The sequence below is a fragment of the Festucalex cinctus genome, chromosome 11 (genome assembly GCF_051991245.1).
Source record: "Festucalex cinctus isolate MCC-2025b chromosome 11, RoL_Fcin_1.0, whole genome shotgun sequence".
Taxonomy (NCBI): domain Eukaryota; kingdom Metazoa; phylum Chordata; class Actinopteri; order Syngnathiformes; family Syngnathidae; genus Festucalex; species Festucalex cinctus.
Window position 1 is genome coordinate 3173879 of NC_135421.1, and position 26645 is coordinate 3200523.

At 39.1% G+C, this 26645-nt stretch overlaps 1 protein-coding gene and 1 long non-coding RNA gene across 7 annotated transcripts in view; one reads left to right on the forward strand and one right to left on the reverse strand.

Moving 5' to 3' along the window:
- lmln (leishmanolysin-like (metallopeptidase M8 family)) overlaps positions 1–26645 on the forward strand; it is a 216887-nt gene that overhangs the window by 117848 nt on the left and 72394 nt on the right. The window lies entirely within an intron of this gene.
- Positions 1–26645, reverse strand: part of LOC144030208 (uncharacterized) — a 114284-nt gene that overhangs the window by 10760 nt on the left and 76879 nt on the right. The gene's annotated exons all lie outside the window — the stretch shown is intronic.

A 26645-nucleotide genomic window follows, 5' to 3' on the forward strand; every position in this document is an offset into this window, starting at 1 on the left:
TCGTGTCACAGAACGCTGTCAGGGGTAACTCAGTGCTGATCGCACACACTGAAGGTGAGGATGAAATTGAGATTCATGTTAAAAAATCCGAACGATCCCTTTAAATAAAGTTCATTGAACACTGAACAGCTTCTAAGTGGTTCTTTTCTCCAACCCGCGTTTCATTCCTTCTGATTGGAATGTGTGAATTTTCATCAATTTTCGTGTTTTCATTTTCGTTTTAGACTGACGAAATTATAGTTATAGCCTCAATGAATGTCTTCTATTTTAGTTTTCATTTAATTTTCGTCTCAACAAACATTTTTGTGATGAAAATTATGATGAAAATTTTTCGACGAAATTATCACGACCCCCCATTAGGGGTGTCAAAATTCTCACGTTAATACTGAGTTAATTACAGTTCCTTTCACGCCACAATTGTTTTGTTTTTTTTGTTTTTTTTAAACGTTCGATTAACAAATGCAAACAAAACTAGAGCTGCGAGCAGCTATAAAGGGCCCTCGCAGCCCGGGCCACGTTGGAGTCCTTGCACGTTGGGGTACTTGCACGTTAGGGTACTGGCACGTTGGGGTACTGGCACGTTGGGGTACTGGCACGTTGGGGTACTGGCATATTGGAAGCAAAATTTCTTTGAAAATGGCATAATAAACGTTTACATGTAGAATATTTTTTTTGCCATTGTGTGTCAAGCTCAACGGGTTTTGGTGATTGTTAAGACCTGCAAAAATCAGCGTCCTTTTTTATTATTAGGCAATGACTTGCCCTGATTGGTATTTTTTGTAAAAGTGTATATATACATCATCGCTCGTTGTACTCATTGCACAATGTTACTTTTAGTGTCCAAAGGGGCAATCAAAAATGAATAAAACAAAATGGAAACGTACATACGTTTGGATCGGTGTGAAGCCAGTGAACAATTTGAGTGGTGGAAACTAAAAGAATATTCATAAATGACTTAGTCATCACACTTAGAATGAGTTTACATTTTTTTGTACAAAATACCGTATGTGTTTTTTTTTTTTTTTATATAAGCCTCAAGGGCTAGGTGGCGCTGTATTTATAACTGAATGTTGTCGTCGAGATACCTTCAGGCCTTGATTATAAGCATACATGTCAAGTGTGGGATTTTTTTTGGAGCATGTACCGTGGAGTTATTAAGCATATCCTTCATTCACGATATTGCTTTTAATGTCCACAGAGGCTATCAAAAATAAATAAAAATATATATATGTTTGGATAAGTCTGATGCCAGTGAACATTTTGAGTGGTGGAAACTAAAAGAATATTCATAAATGACTTAGTTATCACACTTAGAATGAGTTTACATTTTTTGTACAAAATACCGTATGTGGGGTTTTTTTTTTTTTTTATGCCTCAAGGGCTAGGTGGCGCTGCATATATAACTCAGTCAGATGAAACGTGTAGGAGAAGTGGGCAAAAGTCTGCCCCCTGTGAATGTGCAAAAATTGTCAAAAATGGGACATTCAAAAATTCGTAGCTCACTTCCTGTTCATTTTAGCATATGGGTCCAAGAGACTTTCTTGTAGGACTTGGGCTCCCTCATACACCTAAAAATATTCGTCGTTCTTGCTTAAACGTACAACCGGGGCTGCTTTGTTAAAAACTTCTAGGGGGCGCTATTGAGTCATTTTTGTAAAAATAGCACAATCAACAATAAAATATGGCTCATTTTACCAGGCCAGATGTGTGTGCCAAGTTTCATGAGTTTCTGTGCATGTTTAGACCCTCAAAACTGGCGTTGTTTTCTTGGCGAACAGCGCTTAGCCACACCCACAGCAATTCGCGAAAACTCACAAACTTCGTGTTGTGACATCATGAAGGCCGAAACCCTCATCTGAGCAAATATGAGGTAGGTCCAGTTAACGTGTTTGGAGAAAAACGTAGAAGAAAATTCGTAAGAAAAAAAAATTGCCACTAGGTGGCGCTATCAGTTAGATGAAATATAAGTCAGTAGATGTCTTTAGGGCTGGACTCTCATCAAATGTGTGAAATTTTGAGAAGATAGGATCATCTCGGTCAAGTTAATGCAGCTTTTATTTTCACGAAAAATCTTCAGACTTTGCGTCACCGTAGCGGCCACACCCTTTGGCGAAAAGTTACAATATTCGGTGTGGGGCATGATCAACATCTTAAGGCTTTTCTGACCAATTTTCAAATGGATCCCTTCAACAAGCTCAGCACAGTAGCTAAAAACGTAAAGTATGACATTTATTGTAACCACTAGGTGGCGCTATATGTATAATTGAATTTTATCATATAGATGTTTTCAGGCCGTGACTATTACGTTGCCTGAGAAGTTTGAGATTTTTTGGAGCTTGAACATGGGAGTTATTAAGCATTTGCTCTTTCTGGACAAATGAAATTTTAAAGGCAATATTTGATGCCTCGCCCCCGTCATATAGTATTTCAAAAAGGCAAGATGTTTTGCCCAGTTGTTCTAACAGGTCTTGAGATGATAAATGCCAAGTTTGAAGTCAATTGGATGAAAAATGTTTGCAAAGGGGGAAAAAGCATGACCACAGTGAATGTGCCAAAATAGGCCAAAATTGGATATAAAAAAATTCATAGCTCACTTCCTGTACATTTTAGCTACATGGTCCCAAGAGACTTTTTTGTGCGTCTCGGGGTCCTACACGTGCCTGCCAATTTTTGTTGCTCTAGCTCAAACGTGCCGGGCTTGGTTTTTATTTTTCTACGCTAGGGGGCGCTATCGAGTCGCATTGTTATGACGACTTAATAATATCAAATTTTTCGCCGGGCCTGAGGAGTGTGCAAAGTTCGGTGAGTTTTCGTGAATGTTTAGGTACCCAAAATCGCGATCGTTTGCGGAGAATAAAGAAGAAGAAGAAGAAGAAGAAGAAGAAGAAGAAGAAGAAGAAGAAGAAGAAGAAGAAGAAGAATAACTAGAGCTGCGAGCAGCTATAAAGGGCCCTCGCAGCCCGGGCCACGTTGGGGTCCATGCACGTTGGGGTACTTGCACGTTGGGGTACTGGCACATTGGGGTACTGGCATATTGGAAGCAAAATTTCTTTGAAAATGGCATAATAAACGTTTACATGTAGAATATTTTTTTGCCAGTGTGTGTGTCAAGCTCAACGGGTTTTGGTGATTGTTAAGACCTGCAAAAATCAGCGTCCTTTTTTATTTTTAGGCAATGAGTTGCCCTGATTGGTATTTTTTTGTAAAAGTGTATATACACATCATCGCTCGTTGTACTCATTGCACAATGTTACTTTTATTGTCCAAAGGGGCAATCAAAAATGAATAAAACAAAATGGAAACGTACATACGTTTGGATCGGTGTGAAGCCAGTGAACAATTTGAGTGGTGGAAACTAAAAGAATATTCATAAATGACTTAGTTATCACACTTAGAATGAGTGTACATTTTTTGTACAAAATACCGTATGTGGGGTATTTTTATTTATTTTTTATATAAGCCTCAAGGGCTAGGTGGCGCTGTATTTATAACTGAATGTTGTCATAGAGATACCTTCAGGCCTTGATTATAAGGATACATGTCAAGTGTGGGATTTTTTTTGGAGCATGTACCGTGGAGTTATTAAGCATATCCTTCATTCACGATATTGCTTTTAATGTCCATCGAGGCTATCAAAAATAAATAAAAATATATATATGTTTGGATAAGTCTGATGCCAGTGAACATTTTGAGTGGTGGAAACTAAAAGAATATTCATAAATGACTTCGTTATCACACTTAGAATGAGTTTACATTTTTTGTACAAAATACCGTATGTGGAGTATTTTTTTTTCATTCCTCAAGGGCTAGGTGGCGCTGCATATATAACTGAATGTTGTCATAGAGATAACTTCAGGCCTTGACGATAAACATACATGTCAAGTTTGGGATTTTTTGGAGCATGTACCGGGGAGTTATCAAGCATATCCTTTTTCATTGCGAAACACAAATTTTGATGCCCCGCCCTCATCATATAGTATTTCGAAAAGTCAAAATTTTTCCCCCTGTCGTTGGCTCAGGTCTTGACATGGTCCAGGCCAAGTCTTAACTCAGTCGGATGAAACGTGTAGGAGAAGTGGGCAAAAGTCTGCCCCCTGTGAATGTGCAAAAATCGTCAAAAATGGGACATTCAAAAATTCGTAGCTCACTTCCTGTTCATTTTAGCATATGGGTACAAGAGAGTTTTTTGTAGGTCTTGGGCTCCCTCATACACCTAAAAATATTCGTCGTTCTTGCTTAAACGTACAACCGGGGCTGCTTCGTTAAAAATTTCGAGGGGGCGCTATTGAGTCATTTTTGTAAAAATAGCACAATCAACAATAAAATATTGCTCATTTTACCAGGCCAGATGTGTGTGCCAAGTTTCATGAGTTTCTGTGCATGTTTAGACCCTCAAAACTGGCGTTGTTTTCTTGGCGAACAGCGCTTAGCCACGCCTACAGCAATTCGCGAAAACTCACAAACTTCGTGTTGTGACATCATGAAGGCCGAAACCCTCATCTGAGCAAATATGAGGTAGGTCCAGTTAACGTGTTTGGAGAAAAACGTAGAAGAAAATTCGTAAGAAAAAAAATTGCCACTAGGTGGCGCTATCAGTTAGATGAAATGTAAGTTAGTAGATGTCTTTAGAGCTGGACTCTCATCAAATGTGTGAAATTTTGAGAAGATAGGATCATCTCGGTCAAGTTAATGCAGCTTTTATTGTCACGAAAAATCTTCAGACTTTGCGTCACCGTAGCGGCCACGCCCTTTGGCGAAAATTTACAATATTCGGTGTGGGGCATCATCAACTTCTTAAGGCTTTTCTGACCAATTTTCAACTGGATCCCTTCAACGAGCTCAGCACAGTAGCTAAAAACGTAAAGTATGACATTTATTGTAACCACTAGGTGGCGCTATATGTATAACTGAATTTTGTCATATAGATGTTTTCAGGCCGTGACTATTACGTTGCCTGAGAAGTTTGAGATTTTTTGGAGCTTGTGCATGGGAGTTATTCAGCATTTGCTCTTTCTGGACAAATGAAATTTTAAAGGCAATATTTGATGCCCCGCCCCCATCATATAGTATTTCGAAAAGGCAAGACTTTTTGCCCAGCTGTTCTCTTAGGTGAACGATGATAAATGCCAAGTTTGAAGTCAATGGGATGAAAAATGTTTGCATAGGGGGAAAAAGCATGACCACAGTGAATGTGCCAAAATAGGCCAAAATTGGACATTAAAAAATTCCTAGCTCACTTCCTGTACATTTTAGCTACATGGTCCCAATAGACTTTTTTTGTGCGTCTCGGGGTGTTACACGTGCCTGCCAATTTTCGTTGCTCTAGCTCAAACGTGCCGGGCTTGGTTTTTATTTTTCTATGCTAGGGGGCGCTATAGAGTCGCGTTGTTATAACGACTTCATAATATCACATTTTTCGCCGGACCTGAGGAGTGTGTGCAAAGTTCGTGAGTTTTCGTGAATATTTAGGTACCCAAAATCGCGATTGTTTGCGGAGAATAAAGAAGAAGAAGAAGAAGAAGAAGAAGAAGAAGAATAACTAGAGCTGCGAGCAGCTATAAAGGGCCCTCGCAGCCCGGGCCACGTTGGGGTCCTTGCACGTTGGGGTACTTGCACGTTGGGGTATTGGCACATTGGGGTACTGGCATATTGGAAGCAAAATTTCTTTGAAAATGGCATAATAAACGTTTACATGTAGAATATTTTTTTGCCAGTGTGTGTGTCAAGTTCAACGGGTTTTGGTGATTGTTAAGACCTGCAAAAATCAGCGTCCTTTTTTATTTTTAGGCAATGAGTTGCCCTGATTGGTATTTTTTTGTAAAAGTGTATATACACATCATTGCTCGTTGTACTCATTGCACAATGTTACTTTTATTGTCCAAAGGGGCAATCAAAAATGAATAAAACAAAATGGAAACGTACATACGTTTGGATCGGTGTGAAGCCAGTGAACAATTTGAGTGGTGGAAACTAAAAGAATATTCATAAATGACTTAGTTATCACACTTAGAATTAGTGTACATTTTTTGTACAAAATACCGTATGTGGGGTATTTTTTATTTTTTTTTATATAAGCCTCAAGGGCTAGGTGGCGCTGTATTTATAACTGAATGTTGTCATAGAGATACCTTCAGGCCTTGATTATAAGGATACATGTCAAGTGTGGGATTTTTTTTGGAGCATGTACCGTGGAGTTATTAAGCATATCCTTCATTCACGATATTGCTTTTAATGTCCATCGAGGCTATCAAAAATAAATAAAAATATATATATGTTTGGATAAGTCCGATGCCAGTGAACATTTTGAGTGGTGGAAACTAAAAGAATATTCATAAATGACTTAGTTATCACACTTAGAATGAGTGTACATTTTTTGTACAAAATACCGTATGTGGGGTATTTTTTTTTCATGCCTCAAGGGCTAGGTGGCGCTGCATATATAACTGAATGTTGTCATAGAGATAACTTCAGGCCTTGACGATAAACATACATGTCAAGTTTGGGATTTTTTGGAGCATGTCCCGGGGAGTTATCAAGCATATCCTTTTACATTGCAAAACACAAATTTTGATGCCCCGCCCTCATCATATAGTATTTCGAAAAGTCCAAATTTTTCCCCCTGTCGTTGGCTCAGGTCTTGACATGGTCCAGGCCAAGTCTTAACTCAGTCGGATGAAACGTGTAGGAGAAGCGGGCAAAAGTCTGCCCCCTGTGAATGTGCAAAAATCGTCAAAAATGGGACATTCAAAAATTCGTAGCTCACTTCCTGTTCATTTTAGCATATGGGTACAAGAGAGTTTTTTGTAGGTCTTGGGCTCCCTCATACACCTAAAAATATTCGTCGTTCTTGCTTAAACGTACAACCGGGGCTGCTTCGTTAAAAATTTCGAGGGGGCGCTATTGAGTCATTTTTGTAAAAATAGCACAATCAACAATAAAATATTGCTCATTTTACCAGGCCAGATGTGTGTGCCAAGTTTCAGGAGTTTTTGTGCCAGTTTAGGCCCTCAAAATTGGTGTTGTTTTCTTGGCGAACAGCGCTTAGCCACGCCCACAGCGATTCGCGAAAACTCACAAACTTCGTATTGTGACATCATGAAGACCGAAACCCTCATCTGAGCAAATATGAGGTAGGTGCAGTTAATGGGGTTGGAGAAAAACATTGAAGAAAAATCGTAAGAAAAAAAATTGCCAGTAGGTGGCGCTATCAGTAAGATGAAATATAAGTACGTAGATGTCTTAAGGGCTGGACTCTCATCAAATGTGTGAAATTTTGAGAAGATAGGATCATCTCGGTCAAGTTAATGCAGCTTTTATTGTCACGAAAAATCTTTAGACTTTGCGGCACCATAGCGGCCACGCCCTTTGGCGAAAAGTTACAATATTCTGTGTGGGGCATGATCAACATCTTAAGGCTTTTCTGACCAATTTTCAACTGGATCCCTTCAACGAGCTCAGCGCAGTAGCTAAAAACGTAAAGTATGACATTTATTGTTACCACTAGGTGGCGCTATATGTATAACTGAATTTTATCATATAGATGTTTTCAGGCCGTGACTATTACATTGCCTGAGAAGTTTGAGATTTTTTGGAGCTTGAACATGGGAGTTATTAAGCATTTGCTCTTTCTGGACAAATGAAATTTTAAAGGCAATATTTGATGCCCTGCCCCCATCATATAGTATTTCGAAAAGGCAAGACTTTTTGCCCAGTTGTTCTCTCACATCTTGAGATGATAAATGCCAAGTTTGAAGTTAATTGGATGAAAAATGTTTGCAGAGGGGGAAAAAGCATGACCACAGTGAATGTGCCAAAATAGGCCAAAATTGGACATTAAAAAATTCATAGCTCATTTCCTGTACATTTTAGCTACATGGTCCCAATAGACTTTTTTGTGCATCTCGGGGTGCTACACGTGCCTGCCAATTTTCGTTGCTCTAGCTCAAACGTGCCGGGCTTGGTTTTTATTTTTCTACGCTAGGGGGCGCTATAGAGTTGCGTTGTTATGACGACTTCATAATATCAAATTTTTCGCCGGGCCTGAGGAGTGTGCAAAGTTCGGTGAGTTTTTGTGAATGTTTAGGTACCCAAAATCGGGATCGTTTGCGGAGAATAAAGAAGAAGAAGAAGAAGAAGAATAATAATAACTAGAGCTGCGAGCAGCTATAAAGGGCCCTCGCAGCCCGGGCCACGTTGGGGTCCTTGCACGTTGGGGTACTTGCACGTTAGGGTACTGGCACGTTGGGGTACTGGCATATTGGAAGAAAAATTTCTTTGAAAATGGCACAATAAACGTTTACATGTAGAATATTTTTTTTGCCAGTGTGTGTCAAGCTCAACAGGTTTTGGTGATTGTTAAGACCTGCAAAAATCAGCGTCCTTTTTTATTTTTAGGCAATGAGTTGCCCTGATTGGTATTTTTTGTAAAAGTCTATATACACATCATCGCTTGTTGTACTCATTGCACAATGTTACTTTTATTGTCCAAAGGGGCAATCAAAAATGAATAAAACAAAATGGAAACGTACATATGTTTGGATCGGTGTGAAGCCAGTTAACAATTTGAGTGGTGGAAACTAAAAGAATATTCATAAATGACTTAGTTATCACACTTAGAATGAGTTTACATTTTTTGTACAAAATACCGTATATGTTTTTTTTTTTTTTATGCCTCAAGGGCTAAGTGGCGCTGTATTTATAACTGAATGTTGTCATAGAGATACCTTCAGGCCTTGATTATAAGCATACATGTCAAGTGTGGGATTTTTTTTGGAGCATGTACCGTGGAGTTATTAAGCATATCCTTCATTCACGATATTGCTTTTAATGTCCACAGAGGCTATCAAAAATAAATAAAAATATATATATGTTTGGATAAGTCTGATGCCAGTGAACATTTTGAGTGGTGGAAATTAAAAGATTATTCATAAATGACTTAGTTATCACACTTAGAATGAGTTTACATTTTTTGTACAAAATACCGTATGTGGGGTATTTTTTTTTTTTATGCCTCAAGGGCTAGGTGGCGCTGCATATATAACTGAATGTTGTCATAGAGATAACTTCAGGCCTTGACGATAAACATACATGTCAAGTTTGGGATTTTTTGGAGCATGTACCGGGGAGTTATAAAGCATATCCTTTTTCATTACGAAACACAAATTTTGATGCCCCGCCCTCATCATATAGTATTTCGAAAAGTCAAAATTTTTCCCCCTGTCGTTGGCTCAGGTCTTGACATGGTCCAGGTCAAGTCTTAACTCAGTCGGATGAAACGTGGAGAAGAAGTGGGCAAAAGTATGCCCCCTGTAAATGTGCAAAAATCATCAAAAAAGGGACATTCAAAAATTCGTAGCTCACTTCCTGTTCATTTTAGCATATGGGTCCAAGAGACTTTTATGTAGGTCTTGGGCTCCCTCATACACCTAAAAATATTCGTCATTCTTGCTTAAACGTACAACCGGGGCTGCTTCGTTAAAAATTTCTAGGGGGCGCTATTGATTCTTTTTTTTAAAAATAGCACAATCAACAATAAAATATTGCTCATTGTACCAGGCCAGATGTGTGTGCCAAGTTTCATGAGTTTCTGTGCATGTTTAGACCATCAAAACTGGCGTTGTTTTCTTGGCGAACAGCGCTTAGCCACGCCCACAGCAATTCGCGAAAACTCACAAACTTCGTGTTGTGACACCGTGAAGGCCGAAACCCTCATCTGAGCAAATATGAGGTAGGTCCAGTTAACGTGTTTGGAGAAAAACGTAGAAGAAAATTCGTAAGAAAAAAAATTGCCACTAGGTGGCGCTATCAGTAAGATGAAACATAAGTTCATAGATGTCTTTAGGGCTGGACTCTCATCAAATGTGTGAAATTTTGAGAAGATAGGATCATCTCGGTCAAGTTAATGCAGCTTTTATTGTCACGAAAAATCTTTAGAATTTGCGGCACCGTAGCGGCCACGCCCTTTGGTGAAAAGTTACAATATTCGGTGTGGGGCATGATCAACATCTTAAGGCTTTTCTGACCAATTTTCAACTGGATCCCTTCAACGAGCTCAGCGCAGTAGCTAAAAACGTAAAGTATGACATTTATATTTACCACTAGGTGGCGCTATATGTATGACTAAATTTTATCATATAGATGTTTTCAGGCCGTGACTATTACATTGCCTGAGAAGTTTGAGATTTTTTGGAGCTTGAACATGGGAGTTATTAAGCATTTACTCTTTCTGGACAAATGAAATTTTAAAGGCAATATTTGATGCCCCGCCCCCATCATATAGTATTTCGAAGAGGCAAGACTTTTTGCCCAGTTATTCTCTCAGGTCTTGAGATGATAAATGCCAAGTTTGAAGTCAATTGGATGAAAAATGTTTGCAAAGGGGGAAAAAGCATGACCACAGTGAATGTGCCAAAATAGGCCAAAATTGGACATTAAAAAATTCATAGCTCATTTCCTGTACATTTTAGCTACATGGTCCCAATAGACTTTTTTGTGCGTCTCGGGGTGCTACACGTGCCTGCCAATTTCTGTTGCTCTAGCTCAAACGTGCCGGGCTTGGTTTTTATTTTTCTACGCTAGGGGGCGCTATAGAGTCGCGTTTTTATGACGACTTCATAATATCAAATTTTTCGCCGGGCCTGAGGAGTGTGCAAAGTTTGGTGAGTTTTCGTGAATGTTTAGGTACCCAAAATCGGGATCGTTTGCGGAGAATAAAGAAGAAGAAGAAGAACTAGAGCTGCGAGCAGCTATAAAGGGCCCTCGCAGCCCGGGCCACGTTGGGGTCCTTGCACGTTGGGGTACTTGCACGTTGGGGTACTGGCACATTGGGGTACTGGCATATTGGAAGCAAAATGTCTTTGAAAATGGCATAATAAACGTTTACATGTAGAATATTTTTTTGCCAGTGTGTGTGTCAAGCTCAACTGGTTTTGGTGATTGTTAAGACCTGCAAAAATCAGCGTCCTTTTTTATTTTTAGGCAATGAGTTGCCCTGATTGGTATTTTTTTGTAAAAGTGTATATACACATCATCGCTCGTTGTACTCATTGCACAATGTTACTTTTATTGTCTAAAGGGGCAATCAAAAATGAATAAAACAAAATGGAAACGTACATACGTTTGGATCGGTGTGAAGCCAGTGAACAATTTGAGTGGTGGAAACTAAAAGAATATTCATAAATGACTTAGTTATCACACTTAGAATGAGTGTACATTTTTTGTACAAAATACCGTATGTGGGGTATTTTTTTTTCATGCCTCAAGGGCTAGGTGGCGCTGCATATATAACTGAATGTTGTCATAGAGATAACTTCAGGCCTTGACGATAAACATACATGTCAAGTTTGGGATTTTATGGAGCATGTCCCGGGGAGTTATCAAGCATATCCTTTTACATTGCGAAACACAAATTTCGATGCCCCGCCCTCATCATATAGTATTTCGAAAAGTCAAAATTTTTCCCCCTGTCGTTGGCTCAGGTCTTGACATGGTCCAGGCCAAGTCTTAACTCAGTCGGATGAAACGTGTAGGAGAAGTGGGCAAAAGTCTGCCCCCTGTGAATGTGCAAAAATCGTCAAAAATGGGACAATCAAAAATTCGTAGCTCACTTCCTGTTCATTTTAGCATATGGGTACAAGAGACTTTTTTGTAGGTCTTGGGCTCCTTCATACACCTAAAAATATTCGGTGTTCTTGCTTAAACGTACAACCGGGGCTGCTTCGTTAAAAATCTCGAGGGGGCGCTATTGAGTCATTTTTGTAAAAATAGCACAATCAACAATAAAATATTGCTCATTTTACCAGGCCAGATGTGTGTGCCAAGTTTCAGGAGTTTCTGTGCATGTTTAGACCCTCAAAACTGGCGTTGTTTTCTTGGCGAACAGCGCTTAGCCACGCCTACAGCAATTCGCGAAAACTCACAAACTTCGTATTGTGACATCATGAAGGCCGAAACCCTCATCTGAGCAATTATGAGGTAGGTCCAGTTAACGTGTTTGGAGAAAAACGTAGAAGAAAATTCGTAAAAAAAAAAATTGCCACTAGGTGGCGCTATCAGTTAGATGAAATATAAGTCAGTAGATGTCTTTAGGGCTGGACTCTCATCAAATGTGTGAAATTTTGAGAAGATAGGATCATCTCGGTCAAGTTAATGCAGCTTTTATTGTCACGAAAAATCTTCAGACTTTGCGTCACCGTAGCGGCCACGCCCTTTGGCGAAAAGTTACAATATTCGGTGTGGGGCATGATCAACATCTTAAGGCTTTTCTGACCAATTTTCAAATGGATCCCTTCAACAAGCTCAGCACAGTAGCTAAAAACGTAAAGTATGACATTTATTGTAACCACTAGGTGGCGCTATATGTATAACTGAATTTTATCATATAGATGTTCTCAGGCCGTGACTATTACGTTGCCTGAGAAGTTTGAGATTTTTTGGAGCTTAAACATGGGAGTTATTAAGCATTTGCTCTTTTTGGACAAATGAAATTTTAAAGGCAATATTTGATGCCCCGCCCCCGTCATATAGTATTTCAAAAAGGCAAGATGTTTTGCCCAGTTGTTCTCTCAGGTCTTGAGATGATAAATGCCAAGTTTGAAGTCAATTGGATGAAAAATGTTTGCAAAGGGGGAAAAAGCATGACCACAGTGAATGTGCCAAAATAGGCCAAAATTGGACATTAAAAAATTCATAGCTCACTTCCTGTACATTTTAGCTACATGGTCCCAAGAGACTTTTTTGTGCGTCTCGGGGTGCTACACGTGCCTGCCAATTATTGTTGCTCTAGCTCAAACGTGCCGGGCTTGGTTTTTATTTTTCTACGCTAGGGGGCGCTATCGAGTCGCATTGTTATGACGACTTAATAATATCAAATTTTTCGCCGGGCCTGAGGAGTGTGCAAAGTTCGGTGAGTTTTCGTGAATGTTTAGGTACCCAAAATCGCGATCGTTTGCGGAGAATAAAGAAGAATAATAATAATAATAATAATAATAATAATAATAATAATAATAATAATAATAATAATAATAATAATTTTTACAAAAACAATAGGGACCTCGCAGCGGTCGCTGCTCGGGCCCTAATAATAATAATAATAATAATTTTTACAAAAACAATAGGGACCTCGCAGCGGTCGCTGCTCGGGCCCTAATAATAATAACTAGAGCTGCGAGCAGCTATAAAGGGCCCTCGCAGCCCAGGCCACGTTGGGGTACTTGCACGTTGGGGTACTGGCACATTGGAAGCAGAATTTCTTTGAAAATGGCATGATAAACATGTGGATTTTTTATTTTTTTTTGCCAGGTGTGATGAGTGTGTCAAGCTCAATGGGTTTTGGTGATTGTTAAGATCTGCAAAAATCAGCGTCTTTCTTTTATTTTTAGGCAATGAGTTGCCCTGATTGGTATTTTTCGTAAAAGTATATATACACGCATCATCGCTCGTACTCATTGCACAATGTTGCTTTTATTGTCCATAGAGGCGATCAAAAAAAATAATAAAACTAAATAAAAAATACGTATGTTTGGATCGGTCTGATGCCAGTGAACATATTGAGTGGTGGAAAGTAAAAGAATATTCATAAATGACTTAGTTATCACACTTACAATGAGTTTACAATTTTTGCAAAAATACCGTAAGTGAGGCATTTTTTTTTTTTTTATGCCTCAAGGACTAGGTGGCGCTGTATTTATAACTGAATTTTGTCATAGAAATACCTTCAGGCCTTGACTATAAATATACATTTCAAGTATGGGATTTTTTGGAGCATGTACCTGGGAGTTATTAAGCATAGCCTTCATTCACGATACTGCTTTTAATGTCCATAGAGGCTATCAAAAATACATAAAACTAAATAACAAAAATATGTATGTTTGGTTAGGTCTGATGCCAGTGAATATTTTGAGTGGTGGAAAGTAAAAGAATATTCCTAAATGACTTAGTTATCACACTGAGAATGAGTTTACATTTTTTGTACAAAATACCGTAAGTGGGGTATTTTTTTTTCATGCCTCAAGGGCTAGGTGGCGCTGCATATATAACTGAATGTTGTCATAGACATACCTTCAGGCCTTGACGATAAACATACATGTCAAGTTTGGGATTTTTTGGAGCATGTATCGGGGAGTTATTAAGCATATCCTTTTTCAGTGCGAAACACAAATTTTGATGCCCCGCCCTCATCATATAGTATTTGCAAAAGTCAAGATTTTTCCGTCTGTTGTTGGCTCAGGTCTTGACATAGCCCAGGTCAAGTCTGAAGTCAGTCGGATGAAACGTGTAGGAGAAGTGGGCAAAAGTATGCCCCCTGTAAATGTGCTAAAATCGTAAAAAATGGGACATTCAAAAATTCGTAGCTCACTTCCTGTTCATTTTAGCATATGGGTCCAAGAGAATTTTTTGTAGGTCTTGGGCTCCCTCATACACGTAAAAATTTTCGTAGATCTTGCTTAAACGTACAATCGGGGCTGCTTCGTTAAAAATTTCTAGGGGGCGCTATTGAGTCATTTTTGTAAAAATAGCACAATCAACAATAAAATATTGTTCATTTTACCAGGCCAGATGTGTGTGCCAAGTTTCATGAGTTTCTGCGCATGTTTAGACCCTCAAAACTGGCGTTGTTTTCTTGGCGAACAGTGCTTAGCCACGCCCACAGCGATTCGCGAAAACTCACAAACTTCGTGTTGTGACATCATGAAGGCCGAAACCCTCATCTGAGCAAATATGAGGTTGGTCCAGTTAACGTGTTTGGAGAAAAAATGTACAAGAAAATTCGTAAGAAAAAAAATTGCCACTAGGTGGCGCTATCAGTAAGATGAAATATAAGTTCGTAGATGTCTTTAGGGCTGGACTCTCATCAAATGTATGAAATTTTGAGAAGATAGGATCATCTCGGTCAAGTTAATGCAGCTTTTATTTTCACGAAAAATCTTCAGACTTTGCGTCACCGTAGCGGCCACGCCCTTTGGCGAAAAGTTACAATATTCGGTGTGGGGCATGATCAACATCTTAAGGCTTTTCTGACCAACTTTCAACTGGATCCCTTCAACGAGCTCAGCGCAGTAGCTAAAAACGTTAAGTATGACATTTATTGTCACCACTAGGTGGCGCTATATGTATAACTGAATTTGATCATATAGATGTTTTCAGGCCGTGACTATTACGTTGCCTGAGAAGTTTGAGATTTTTTGGAGCTTGAACATGGGAGTTATTAAGCATTTGCTCTTTCTGGACAAATGAAATTTTAAAGACAATATTTGATGCCCCGCCCCCATCATATAGTATTTCGAAAAGGCAAGACTTTTTGCCCAGTTGTTCTCTCAGGTCTTGAGATGATAAATGCCAAGTTTGATGTTAATTTGGTAGAAAAATGTTTGCAGAGGGGGAAAAAGCATGACCACAGTGAATGTGCCAAAATAGGCCAAAATTGGACATAAAAAAATTCATAGCTCATTTCCTGTACATTTTAGCTACATGGTCCCAATAGACTTTTTTGTGCGTCTCGGGGTGCTACACGTGCCTGCCAATTTTCGTTGCTCCAGCTCAAACGTGCCAGGCTTGGTTTTTATTTTTCTACGCTAGGGGGCGCTATAGAGTCGCGTTGTTATGACGACTTCATAATATCAAATTTTTCGCCGGGCCTGAGGAGTGTGCAAAGTTTGGTGAGTTTTTGTGAATGTTTAGGTACTCAAAAATGCGATCGTTTACGGAGAAGAAGAATAATAATAACTAGAGCTGCGAGCAGCTATAAAGGGCCCTCGCAGCCCGGGCCACGTTGGGGTCCTTGCACGTTGGGGTACTTGCACGTTGGGGTACTTGCACGTTGGGGTACTGGCATATTGGAAGCAAAATTTCTTTGAAAATGGCATAATAAACGTTTACATGTAGAATATTTTTTTGCCAGTGTGTGTCAAGCTCAACGGGTTTTGGTGATTGTTAAGACCTGCAAAAATCAGCGTACTTTTTTATTTTTAGGCAATGAGTTGCCCTGATTGGTATTTTTTGTAAAAGTGTATATACACATCATCGCTCGTTGTACTCATTGCACAATGTTACTTTTATTGTCCAAAGGAGCAATCAAAAATGACTAAAACAAAATGGAAACGTATATACGTTTGGATCGGTGTGAAGCCAGTGAACAATTTGAGTGGTGGAAACTAAAAGAATATTCATAAATGACTTAGTTATCAAACTTAGAATGAGTGTACATTTTTTGTACAAAATACCGTATGTGGGGTATTTTTTTTATTTTTTTATATAAGCCTCAAGGGCTAGGTGGCGCTGTATTTATAACTGAATGTTGTCATACAGATACCTTCAGGCCTTGATTATAAGCATACATGTCAAGTGTGCGATTTTTTTTTGAGCATGTACCGTGGAGTTATTAAGCATATCCTTCATTCACGATATTGCTTTTAATGTCCATTGAGGCTGTCAAAAATAAATAAAAATATATATATGTTTGTATAAGTCTGATGCCAGTGAACATTTTGAGTGGTGGAAACTAAAAGAATATTCATAAATGACTTAGTTATCACACTTAGAATGAGTTTACATTTTTTGTACAAAATACCGTATGTGGGGTATTTTTTTTTTATTCCTCAAGGGCTAGGTGGCGCTGCATATATAACTGAATGTTGTCATAGAGATACCTTCAGGCCTTGGCGATAAACATACATGTCAAGTTTGGGATTTTTTGGAGCATGTACCGGGAGTTATCAAGCATATCCTTTTTCATTGCGAAACACAAATTTTGATGCCCCGCCCTCATCATATAGTATTTCGAAAAGTCAACATTTTTCCCCCTGTCGTTGGCTCAGGTCTTGACATGGTCCAGGCCAAGTCTTAACTCAGTCGGATGAAACATGTAGGAGAAGTGGGCAAAAGTCTGCCCCCTGTGAATGTGCAAAAATCGTAAAAAATGGGACATTCAAAAATTCGTAGCTCACTTCCTGTTCATTTTAGCATATGGGTAGAAGAGACTTTTTTGTAGGTCTTGGGCTCCCTCATACACCTAAAAATATTCGTCGTTCTTGCTTAAACGTACAACCGGGGCTGCTTCGTTAAAAATTTCTAGGGGGCGCTATTGAGTCATTTTTGTAAAAATAGCACAATCAACAATAAAATATTGCTCAGTTTACCAGGCCAGATGTGTGTGCCAAGTTTCAGGAGTTTCTGTGCATGTTTAGACCCTCAAAACTGGCGTTGTTTTCTTGGCGAACAGCGCTTAGCCACGCCCACAGCAATTCGCGAAAACTCACAAACTTCGTGTTGTGACATCATGAAGGCCGAAACCCTCATCTGAGCAAATATGAGGTAGGTCCAGTTTACGTGTTTGGAGAAAAATGTAGAAGAAAATTCGTAAGAAAAAAAATTGCCACTAGGTGGCGCTATCAGTTAGATGAAATGTAAGTTAGTAGATGTCTTTAGGGCTGGACTCTCATCAAATGTGTGAAATTTTGAGAAGATAGGATCATCTCGGTCAAGTTAATGCAGCTTTTATTGTCACGAAAAATCTTCAGACTTTGCGTCACCGTAGCGGCCACGCCCTTTGGCGAAAAGTTACAATATTCGGTGTGGGGCATCATCAATATCTTAAGGCTTTTCTGACCAATTTTCAACTGGATCCCTTCAACGAGCTCAGCACAGTAGCTAAAAACGTAAAGTATGACATTTATTGTAACCACTAGGTGGCGCTATATGTATAACTGAATTTTATCATATAGATGTTTTCAGGCCGTGACTATTACGTTGCCTGAGAAGTTTGAGATTTTTTGGAGCTTGAACATGGGAGTTATTAAGCATTTGCTCTTTCTGGACAAATGAAATTTTAAAGGCAATATTTGATGCTCTGCCCCCGTCATATAGTATTTCGAAAAGGCAAGATGTTTTGCCCAGCTGTTCTCTCAGGTCTTGAGATGATAAATGCGAAGTTTGAAGTCAATTGGATGAAAAATGTTTGCAAAGGGGGAAAAAGCATGACCACAGTGAATGTGCCAAAATAGGCCAAAATTGGACATTAAAAAATTCATAGCTCACTTCCTGTACATTTTAGCTACATGGTCCCAATAGACTTTTTTGTGCGTCTCGGGGTGCTACACGTGCCTGCCAATTTTCGTTGCTCTAGCTCAAACATGCTGGGCTTGGTTTATATTTTTCTATGCTAGGGGGCGCTATAGAGTCACGTTGTTATGACGACTTCATAATATCAAATTTTTCGCCGGGCCTGAGGAGTGTGCAAAGTTTGGTGAGTTTTCGTAAATGTTTAGGTACCCAAAATCGCGATCGTTTACGGAGAAGAAGAATAATAATAATAATAATAATAATAATAATAATAATAATAATAATAATAACTAGAGCTGCGAGCAGCTATAAAGGGCCCTCGCAGCCCGGGCCACGTTGGGGTCCTTGCACGTTGGGGTACTTGCACGTTGGGGTACTGGCACGTTGGGGTACTGGCATATTGGAAGCAAAATTTCTTTGAAAATGGCATAATAAACGTTTACATGTAGAATATTTTTTTTGCCAGTGTCTGTCAAGCTCAACGGATTTTGGTGATTGTTAAGACCTGCAAAAATCAGCGTCCTTATTTATTTTTAGGCAATGAGTTGCCCTGATTGGTATTTTTTTGTAAAAGTGTATATACACATCATCTCTCGTTGTACTCATTGCACAATGTTTACTTTTATTGTCCAAAGGGGCAATCAAAAATGAATAAAACAAAATGGAAACGTACATACGTTTGGATCGGTGTGAAGCCAGTGAACAATTTGAGTGGTGGAAACTAAAAGAATATTCATAAATGACTTAGTTATCACACTTAGAATGAGTGTACATTTTTTGTACAAAATACCGTATGTGGGGTATTTTTTTATTTTTTTTATATAAGCCTCAACGGCTAGGTGGCGCTGTATTTATAACTGAATGTTGTCATAGAGATACCTTCAGGCCTTGATTATAAGCATACATGTCAAGTGTGGGATTTTTTTTGGAGCATGTACCGTGGAGTTATTAAGCATATCCTTCATTCACGATATTGCTTTTAATGTCCATAGAGGCTATCAAAAATAAATAAAAATATATATATGTTTGGATAAGTCTGATGCCAGTGAACATTTTGAGTGGTGGAAACTAAAAGAATATTCATAAATGACTTCGTTATCACACTTAGAATGAGTTTACATTTTTTGTACAAAATACCGTATGTGGGGTATTTTTTTTTCATGCCTCAAGGGCTAGGTGGCGCTGCATATAGAACTGAATGTTGTCATAGAGATAACTTCAGGCCTTGACGATAAACATACATGTCAAGTTTGGGATTTTTTGGAGCATGTACCGGGGAGTTATCAAGCATATCCTTTTTCATTGCGAAACACAAATTTTGATGCCCCGCCCTCATCATATAGTATTTCGAAAAGTCAAAATTTTTCCCCCTGTCGTTGGCTCAGGTCTTGACATGGTCCAGGCCAAGTCTTAACTCAGTCGGATGAAACGTGTAGGAGAGGTGGGCAAAAGTCTGCCCCCTGTGAATGTGCAAAAATCGTCAAAAATGGGACATTCAAAAATTCGTAGCTCACTTCCTGTTCATTTTAGCATATGGGTACAAGAGACTTTTTTGTAGGTCTTGGGCTCCCTCATACACCTGAAAATATTCGTCGTTCTTGCTTAAACGTACAACCGGGGCTGCTTCGTTAAAAATTTCGAGGGGGCGCTATTGAGTCATTTTTGTAAAAATAGCACAATCAACAATAAAATATTGCTCATTTTACCAGGCCAGATGTGTGTGCCAAGTTTCAGGAGTTTCTGTGCATGTTTAGACCCTCAAAACTGGCGTTGTTTTCTTGGCGAACAGCGCTTAGCCACGCCTACAGCAATTCGCGAAAACTCACAAACTTCGTGTTGTGACATCATGAAGGCCGAAACCCTCATCTGAGCAAATATGAGGTAGGTCCAGTTAACGTGTTTGGAGAAAAACGTAGAAGAAAATTCGTAAGAAAAAAAATTGCCACTAGGTGGCGCTATCAGTTAGATGAAATGTAAGTTAGTAGATGTGTTTAGAGCTGGACTCTCATCAAATGTGTGAAATTTTGAGAAGATAGGATCATCTCGGTCAAGTTAATGCAGCTTTTATTGTCACGAAAAATCTTCAGACTTTGCGTCACCGTAGCGGCCACGCCCTTTGGCGAAAAGTTACAATATTCGGTGTGGGGCATCATCAACATCTTAAGGCTTTTCTGACCAATTTTCAACTGGATCCCTTCAACGAGCTCAGCACAGTAGCTAAAAACGTAAAGTATGACATTTATTGTAACAACTAGGTGGCGCTATATGTATAACTGAATTTTGTCATATAGATGTTTTCAGGCCGTGACTATTACGTTGCCTGAGAAGTTTGAGATTTTTTTGGAGCTTGTACATGGGAGTTATTCAGCATTTGCTCTTTCTGGACAAATGAAATTTTAAAGGCAATATTTGATGCCCCGCCCCCGTCATATAGTATTTCGAAAAGGCAAGACTTTTTGCCCAGCTGTTCTCTTAGGTCTTGAGATGATAAATACCAAGTTTGAAGTCAATGGGATGAAAAATGTTTGCATAGGGGGAAAAAGCATGACCACAGTGAATGTGCCAAAATAGGCCAAAATTGGACATTAAAAAATTCATAGCTCACTTCCTGTACATTTTAGCTACATGGTCCCAATAGACTTTTTTGTGCGTCTCGGGGTGCTACACGTGCCTACCAATTTACGTTGCTCTAGCTCAAACGTGCCGGGCTTGGTTTTTATTTTTCTATGCTAGGGCGCGCTATAGAGTCGCGTTGTTATAACGACTTCATAATATCAAATTTTTTGCCGGACCTGAGGAGTGTGCAAAGTTCGGTGAGTTTTCGTGAATATTTAGGTACCCAAAATCGCGATTGTTTGCGGAGAATAAAGAATAATAATAATAATAATAATAATAATAATAATAATAATAATTTTTACAAAAACAATAGGGACCTCGCAGCGGTCGCTGCTCGGGCCCTAACTAGAGCTGCGAGCAGCTATAAAGGGCCCTTGCAGCCTGGGCCACGTTGGGGTCCTTGCACGTTGGGGTACTTGCACGTTAGGGTACTGGCACGTTGGGGTACTGGCATATTGGAAGCAAAATTTCTTTGAAAATGGCATAATAAACGTTTACATGTAGAATATTTTTTTTGCCAGTGTGTGTCAAGCTCAACGGGTTTTGGTGATTATTAAGACCTGCAAAAATCATTGTCCTTATTTATTTTTAGGCAATGAGTTGCCCTGATTGGTATTTTTTGTAAAAGTGTATATATGTACATCATCGCTCGTTGTACTCATTGCACAATGTTACTTTTATTGTCCAAAGGGGCAATCAAAAATGAATAAACATAATGGAAACGTACATACGTTTGGATCGGTGTGAAGCCAGTGAACAATTTGAGTGGTGGAAACTAAAAGAATATTCATAAATGACTTAGTTATCACACTTAGAATGAGCTTACATTTTTTGTACAAAATACCGTATGTGGGGTATTTTTTTTTTTATATATAAGCCTCAAGGGCTAGGTGGCGCTGTATTTATAATTGAATGTTGTCATAGATACCTTCAGGCCTTGATTATAAGCATACATGTCAAGTGTGGGATTTTTTTTGGAGCATGTACCGTGGAGTTATTAAGCATAGCCTTCATTCACGATATTGCTTTTAATGTCCATAGAGGCTATCAAAAATAAATAAATATATATATATGTTTGGATAAGTCTGATGCCAGTGAACATTTTGAGTGGTGGAAACTAAAAGAATATTCATAAATGACTTCGTTATCACACTTAGAATGAGTTTACATTTTTTGTACAAAATACCGTATGTGGGGTATTTTTTTTTCATGCCTCAAGGGCTAGGTGGCGCTGCATATATAACTGAATGTTGTCATAGAGATAACTTCAGGCCTTGACGATAAACATACATGTCAAGTTTGGGATTTTTTGGAGCATGTACCGGGGAGTTATCAAGCATATCCTTTTTCATTGCGAAACACACATTTTGATGCCCCGCCCTCATCATATAGTATTTCGAAAAGTCAAAATTTTTCCCCCTGTCGTTGGCTCAGGTCTTGACATGGTCCAGGCCAAGTCTTAACTCAGTCGGATGAAACGTGTAGGAGAGGTGGGCAAAGGTCTGCCCCCTGTGAATGTGCAAAAATCGTCAAAAATGGGACATTCAAAAATTCGTAGCTCACTTCCTGTTCATTTTAGCACATGGGTACAAGAGACTTTTTTGTAGGTCTTGGGCTCCCTCATACACCTGAAAATATTCGTCGTTCTTGCTTAAACGTACAACCGGGGCTGCTTCGTTAAAAATTTCGAGGGGGCGCTATTGAGTCATTTTTGTAAAAATAGCACAATCAACAATAAAATATTGCTCATTTTACCAGGCCAATGTGTGTGCCAAGTTTCAGGAGTTTCTGTGCCAGTTTAGACCCTCAAAACTGGCGTTGTTTTCTTGGCGAACAGCGCTTAGCCACGCCCACAGCAATTCGCGAAAACTCACAAACTTCGTGTTGTGACATCATGAAGGCCGAAACCCTCATTTGAGCAAATATGAGGGAGGTCCAGTTAACGTGTTTGGAGAAAAACGTAGAAGAAAATTTGTAAGAAAAAAAATTGCCACTAGGTGGCGCTATCAGTTAGATGAAATGTAAGTTAGTAGATGTCTTTAGAGCTGGACTCTCATCAAATGTGTGAAATTTTGAGAAGATAGGATCATCTCGGTCAAGTTAATGCAGCTTTTATTGTCACGAAAAATCTTCAGATTTTGCGTCACCGTAGCGGCCACGCCCTTTGGCGAAAAGTTACAATATTCGGTGTGGGGCATCATCAACATCTTAAGGCTTTTCTGACCAATTTTCAACTGGATCCCTTCAACGAGCTCAGCACAGTATCTAAAAACGTAAAGTATGACATTTATTGTAACCACTAGGTGGCGCTATATGTATAACTTAATTTTATCATATAGATGTTTTCAGGCCGTGACTATTACGTTGCCTGAGAAGTTTGAGATTTTTTGGAGCTTGTACATGGGAGTTATTCAGCATTTGCTCTTTCTGGACAAATGAAATTTTAAAGGCAATATTTGATGCCCCGCCCCCGTCATATAGTATTTCGAAAAGGCAAGACTTTTTGCCCAGCTGTTCTCTTAGGTCTTGAGATGATAAATACCAAGTTTGAAGTCAATGGGATGAAAAATGTTTGCATAGGGGGAAAAAGCATGACCACAGTGAATGTGCCAAAATAGGCCAAAATTGGACATTAAAAAATTCATAGCTCACTTCCTGTACATTTTAGCTACATGGTCCCAATAGACTTTTTTTGTGCGTCTCGGGGTGCTACACGTGCCTGCCAATTTACGTTGCTCTAGCTCAAACGTGCCGGGCTTGGTTTTTATTTTTCTATGCTAGGGGGCGCTATAGAGTCGCGTTGTTATAACGACTTCATAATATCAAATTTTTCGCCGGACCTGAGGAGTGTGCAAAGTTCGGTGAGTTTTCGTGAATATTTAGGTACCCAAAATCGCGATTGTTTGCGGAGAATAAAGAAGAAGAAGAAGAAGAAGAAGAAGAAGAATAACTAGAGCTGCGAGCAGCTATAAAGGGCCCTCGCAGCCCGGGCCACGTTGGAGTCCTTGCACGTTGGGGTACTTGCACGTTAGGGTACTGGCACGTTGGGGTACTGGCATATTGGAAGCAAAATTTCTTTGAAAATGGCATAATAAACGTTTACATGTAGAATATTTTTTTTGCCAGTGTGTGTCAAGCTCAACGGGTTTTGGTGATTGTTAAGACCTGCAAAAATCAGCGTCCTTTTTTATTTTTAGGCAATGAGTTGCCCTGATTGGTATTTTTTGTAAAAGTGTATATATACATCATCGCTCGTTGTACTCATTGCACAATGTTACTTTTATTGTCCAAAGGGGCAATCAAAAATGAATAAAACAAAATGGAAACATACATACGTTTGGATCGGTGTGAAGCCAGTGAACAATTTGAGTGGTGGAAACTAAAAGAATATTCAGAAATGACTTAGTCATCACACTTAGAATGAGTTTACATTTTTTTGTACAAAATACCGTATGTGGGTTTTTTTTTTTATATAAGCCTCAAGGGCTAGGTGGCGCTGTATTTATAACTGAATGTTGTCATCGAGATACCTTCAGGCCTTGATTATAAGCATACATGTAAAGTGTGGGATTTTTTTTTGGAGCATGTACTGTGGAGTTATTAAGCATATCCTTCATTCACGATATTGCTTTTAATGTCCACAGAGGCTATCAAAAATAAATAAAAATATATATATGTTTGGATAAGTCTGATGCCAGTGAACATTTTGAGTGGTGGAAACTAAAAGAATATTCATAAATGACTTAGTTATCACACTTAGAATGAGTTTACATTTTTTGTACAAAATACCGTATGTGGGGTATTTTTTTTTTATGCCTCAAGGGCTAGGTGGCGCTGCATATATAACTGAATGTTGTCATAGAGATAGCTTCAGGCCTTGACGATAAACATACATGTCAAGTTTGGGATTTTTTGGAGCATGTACCGGGGAGTTATTAAGCATATCCTTTTTCAGTGCGAAACACAAATTTTGATGCCCCGCCTTCATCATATAGTATTTCGAAAGGTCAAGATTTTTCCCCCTGTCGTTGGCTCAGGTCTTGACATGGTCCAGGTCAAGTCTTAACTCAGTCAGATGAAACGTGTAGGAGAAGTGGGCAAAAGTCTGCGCCCTGTGAATGTGCAAAAATTGTCAAAAATGGGACATTCAAAAATTCGTAGCTCACTTCCTGTTTATTTTAGCATATGGGTCCAAGAGACTTTTTTGTAGGTCTTGGGCTCCCTCATACACCTAAAAATATTCGTCGTTCTTGCTTAAACGTACAACCGGGGCTGCTTCGTTAAAAACTTCTAGGGGGCGCTATTGAGTCATTTTTGTAAAAATAGCACAATCAACAATAAAATATTGCTCATTTTACCAGGCCAGATGTGTGTGCCAAGTTTCATGAGTTTCTGTGCATGTTTAGACCCTCAAAACTGGCGTTGTTTTCTTGGCGAACAGCGCTTAGCCACACCCACAGCAATTTGCAAAAACTCACAAACTTCGTGTTGTGACATCATGAAGGCCGAAACCCTCATCTGAGCAAATATGAGGTAGGTCCAGTTAACGTGTTTGGAGAAAAACGTAGAAGAAAATTCGTAATAAAAAAAATTGCCACTAGGTGGCGCTATCAGTTAGATGAAATATAAGTCAGTAGATGTCTTTAGGGCTGGACTCTCATCAAATGTGTGAAATTTTGAGAAGATAGGATCATCTCGGTCAAGTTAATGCAGCTTTTATTTTCACGAAAAATCTTCAGACTTTGCGTCACCGTAGCGGCCACGCCCTTTGGCGAAAAGTTACAATATTCGGTGTGGGGCATGATCAACATCTTAAGCCTTTTCTGACCAATTTTCAAATGGATCCCTTCAACAAGCTCAGCACAGTAGCTAAAAACGTAAAGTATGACATTTATTGTAACCACTAGGTGGCGCTATATGTATAACTGAATTTTATCATATAGATGTTTTCAGGCCGTGACTATTACGTTTTCTGAGAAGTTTGAGATTTTTCGGAGCTTGAACATGGGAGTTATTAAGCATTTGCTCTTTCTGGACAAATGAAATTTTCAAGGCAATATTTGATGCCCCGCCCCCGTCATATAGTATTTCAAAAAGTCAAGGTTTTTTGCCCAGTTGTTGTCTCAGGTCTTGAGATGATAAATGCCAATTTTGAAGTCAACTGGATGAAAAATGTTTGCAAAGGGGGAAAAAGCATGACCACAGTGAATGTGCCAAAATAGGCCAAAATTGGACATTAAAAAATTAATAGCTCACTTCCTGTACATTTTAGCTACATGGTCCTAATAGACTTTTTTGTGCGTCTCGGGGTGCTACACGTGCCTGCCAATTTTTGTTGCTCTAGCTCAAACGTGCCGGGCTTGGTTTTTATTTTTCTACGCTAGGGGGCGCTATCGAGTCGCATTGTTATGACGACTTAATAATATCAAATTTTTCGCCGGGCCTGAGGAGTGTGCAAAGTTCGGTGAGTTTTCGTGAATGTTTAGGTACCCAAAATCGCGATCGTTTGCGGAGAATAAAGAATAATAATAATAACTAGAGCTGCGAGCAGCTATAAAGGGCCCTCGCAGCCCGGGCCACGTTGGGGTCCTTGCACGTTGGGCTACTGGCATATTGGAAGCAAAATTTCTTTGAAAATGGCATAATAAACGTTTACATGTAGAATATTTTTTTTTGCCAGTGTGTGTCAAGCTCAACGGGTTTTGGTGGTTGTTAATACCTGCAAAAATCAGCGTCCTTTTTTATTTTTAGGCAATGAGTTGCCCTGATTGGTATTTTTTGTAAAAGTGTATATACACATCATCGCTCGTTGTACTCATTGCACAATGTTACTTTTATTGTCCAAAGGGGCAATCAAAAATGAATAAAACAAAATGGAAACGTACATACGTTTGGATCGGTGTGAAGCCAGTGAACAATTTGAGTGGTGGAAACTAAAAGAATATTCATAAATGACTTAGTTATCACACTTA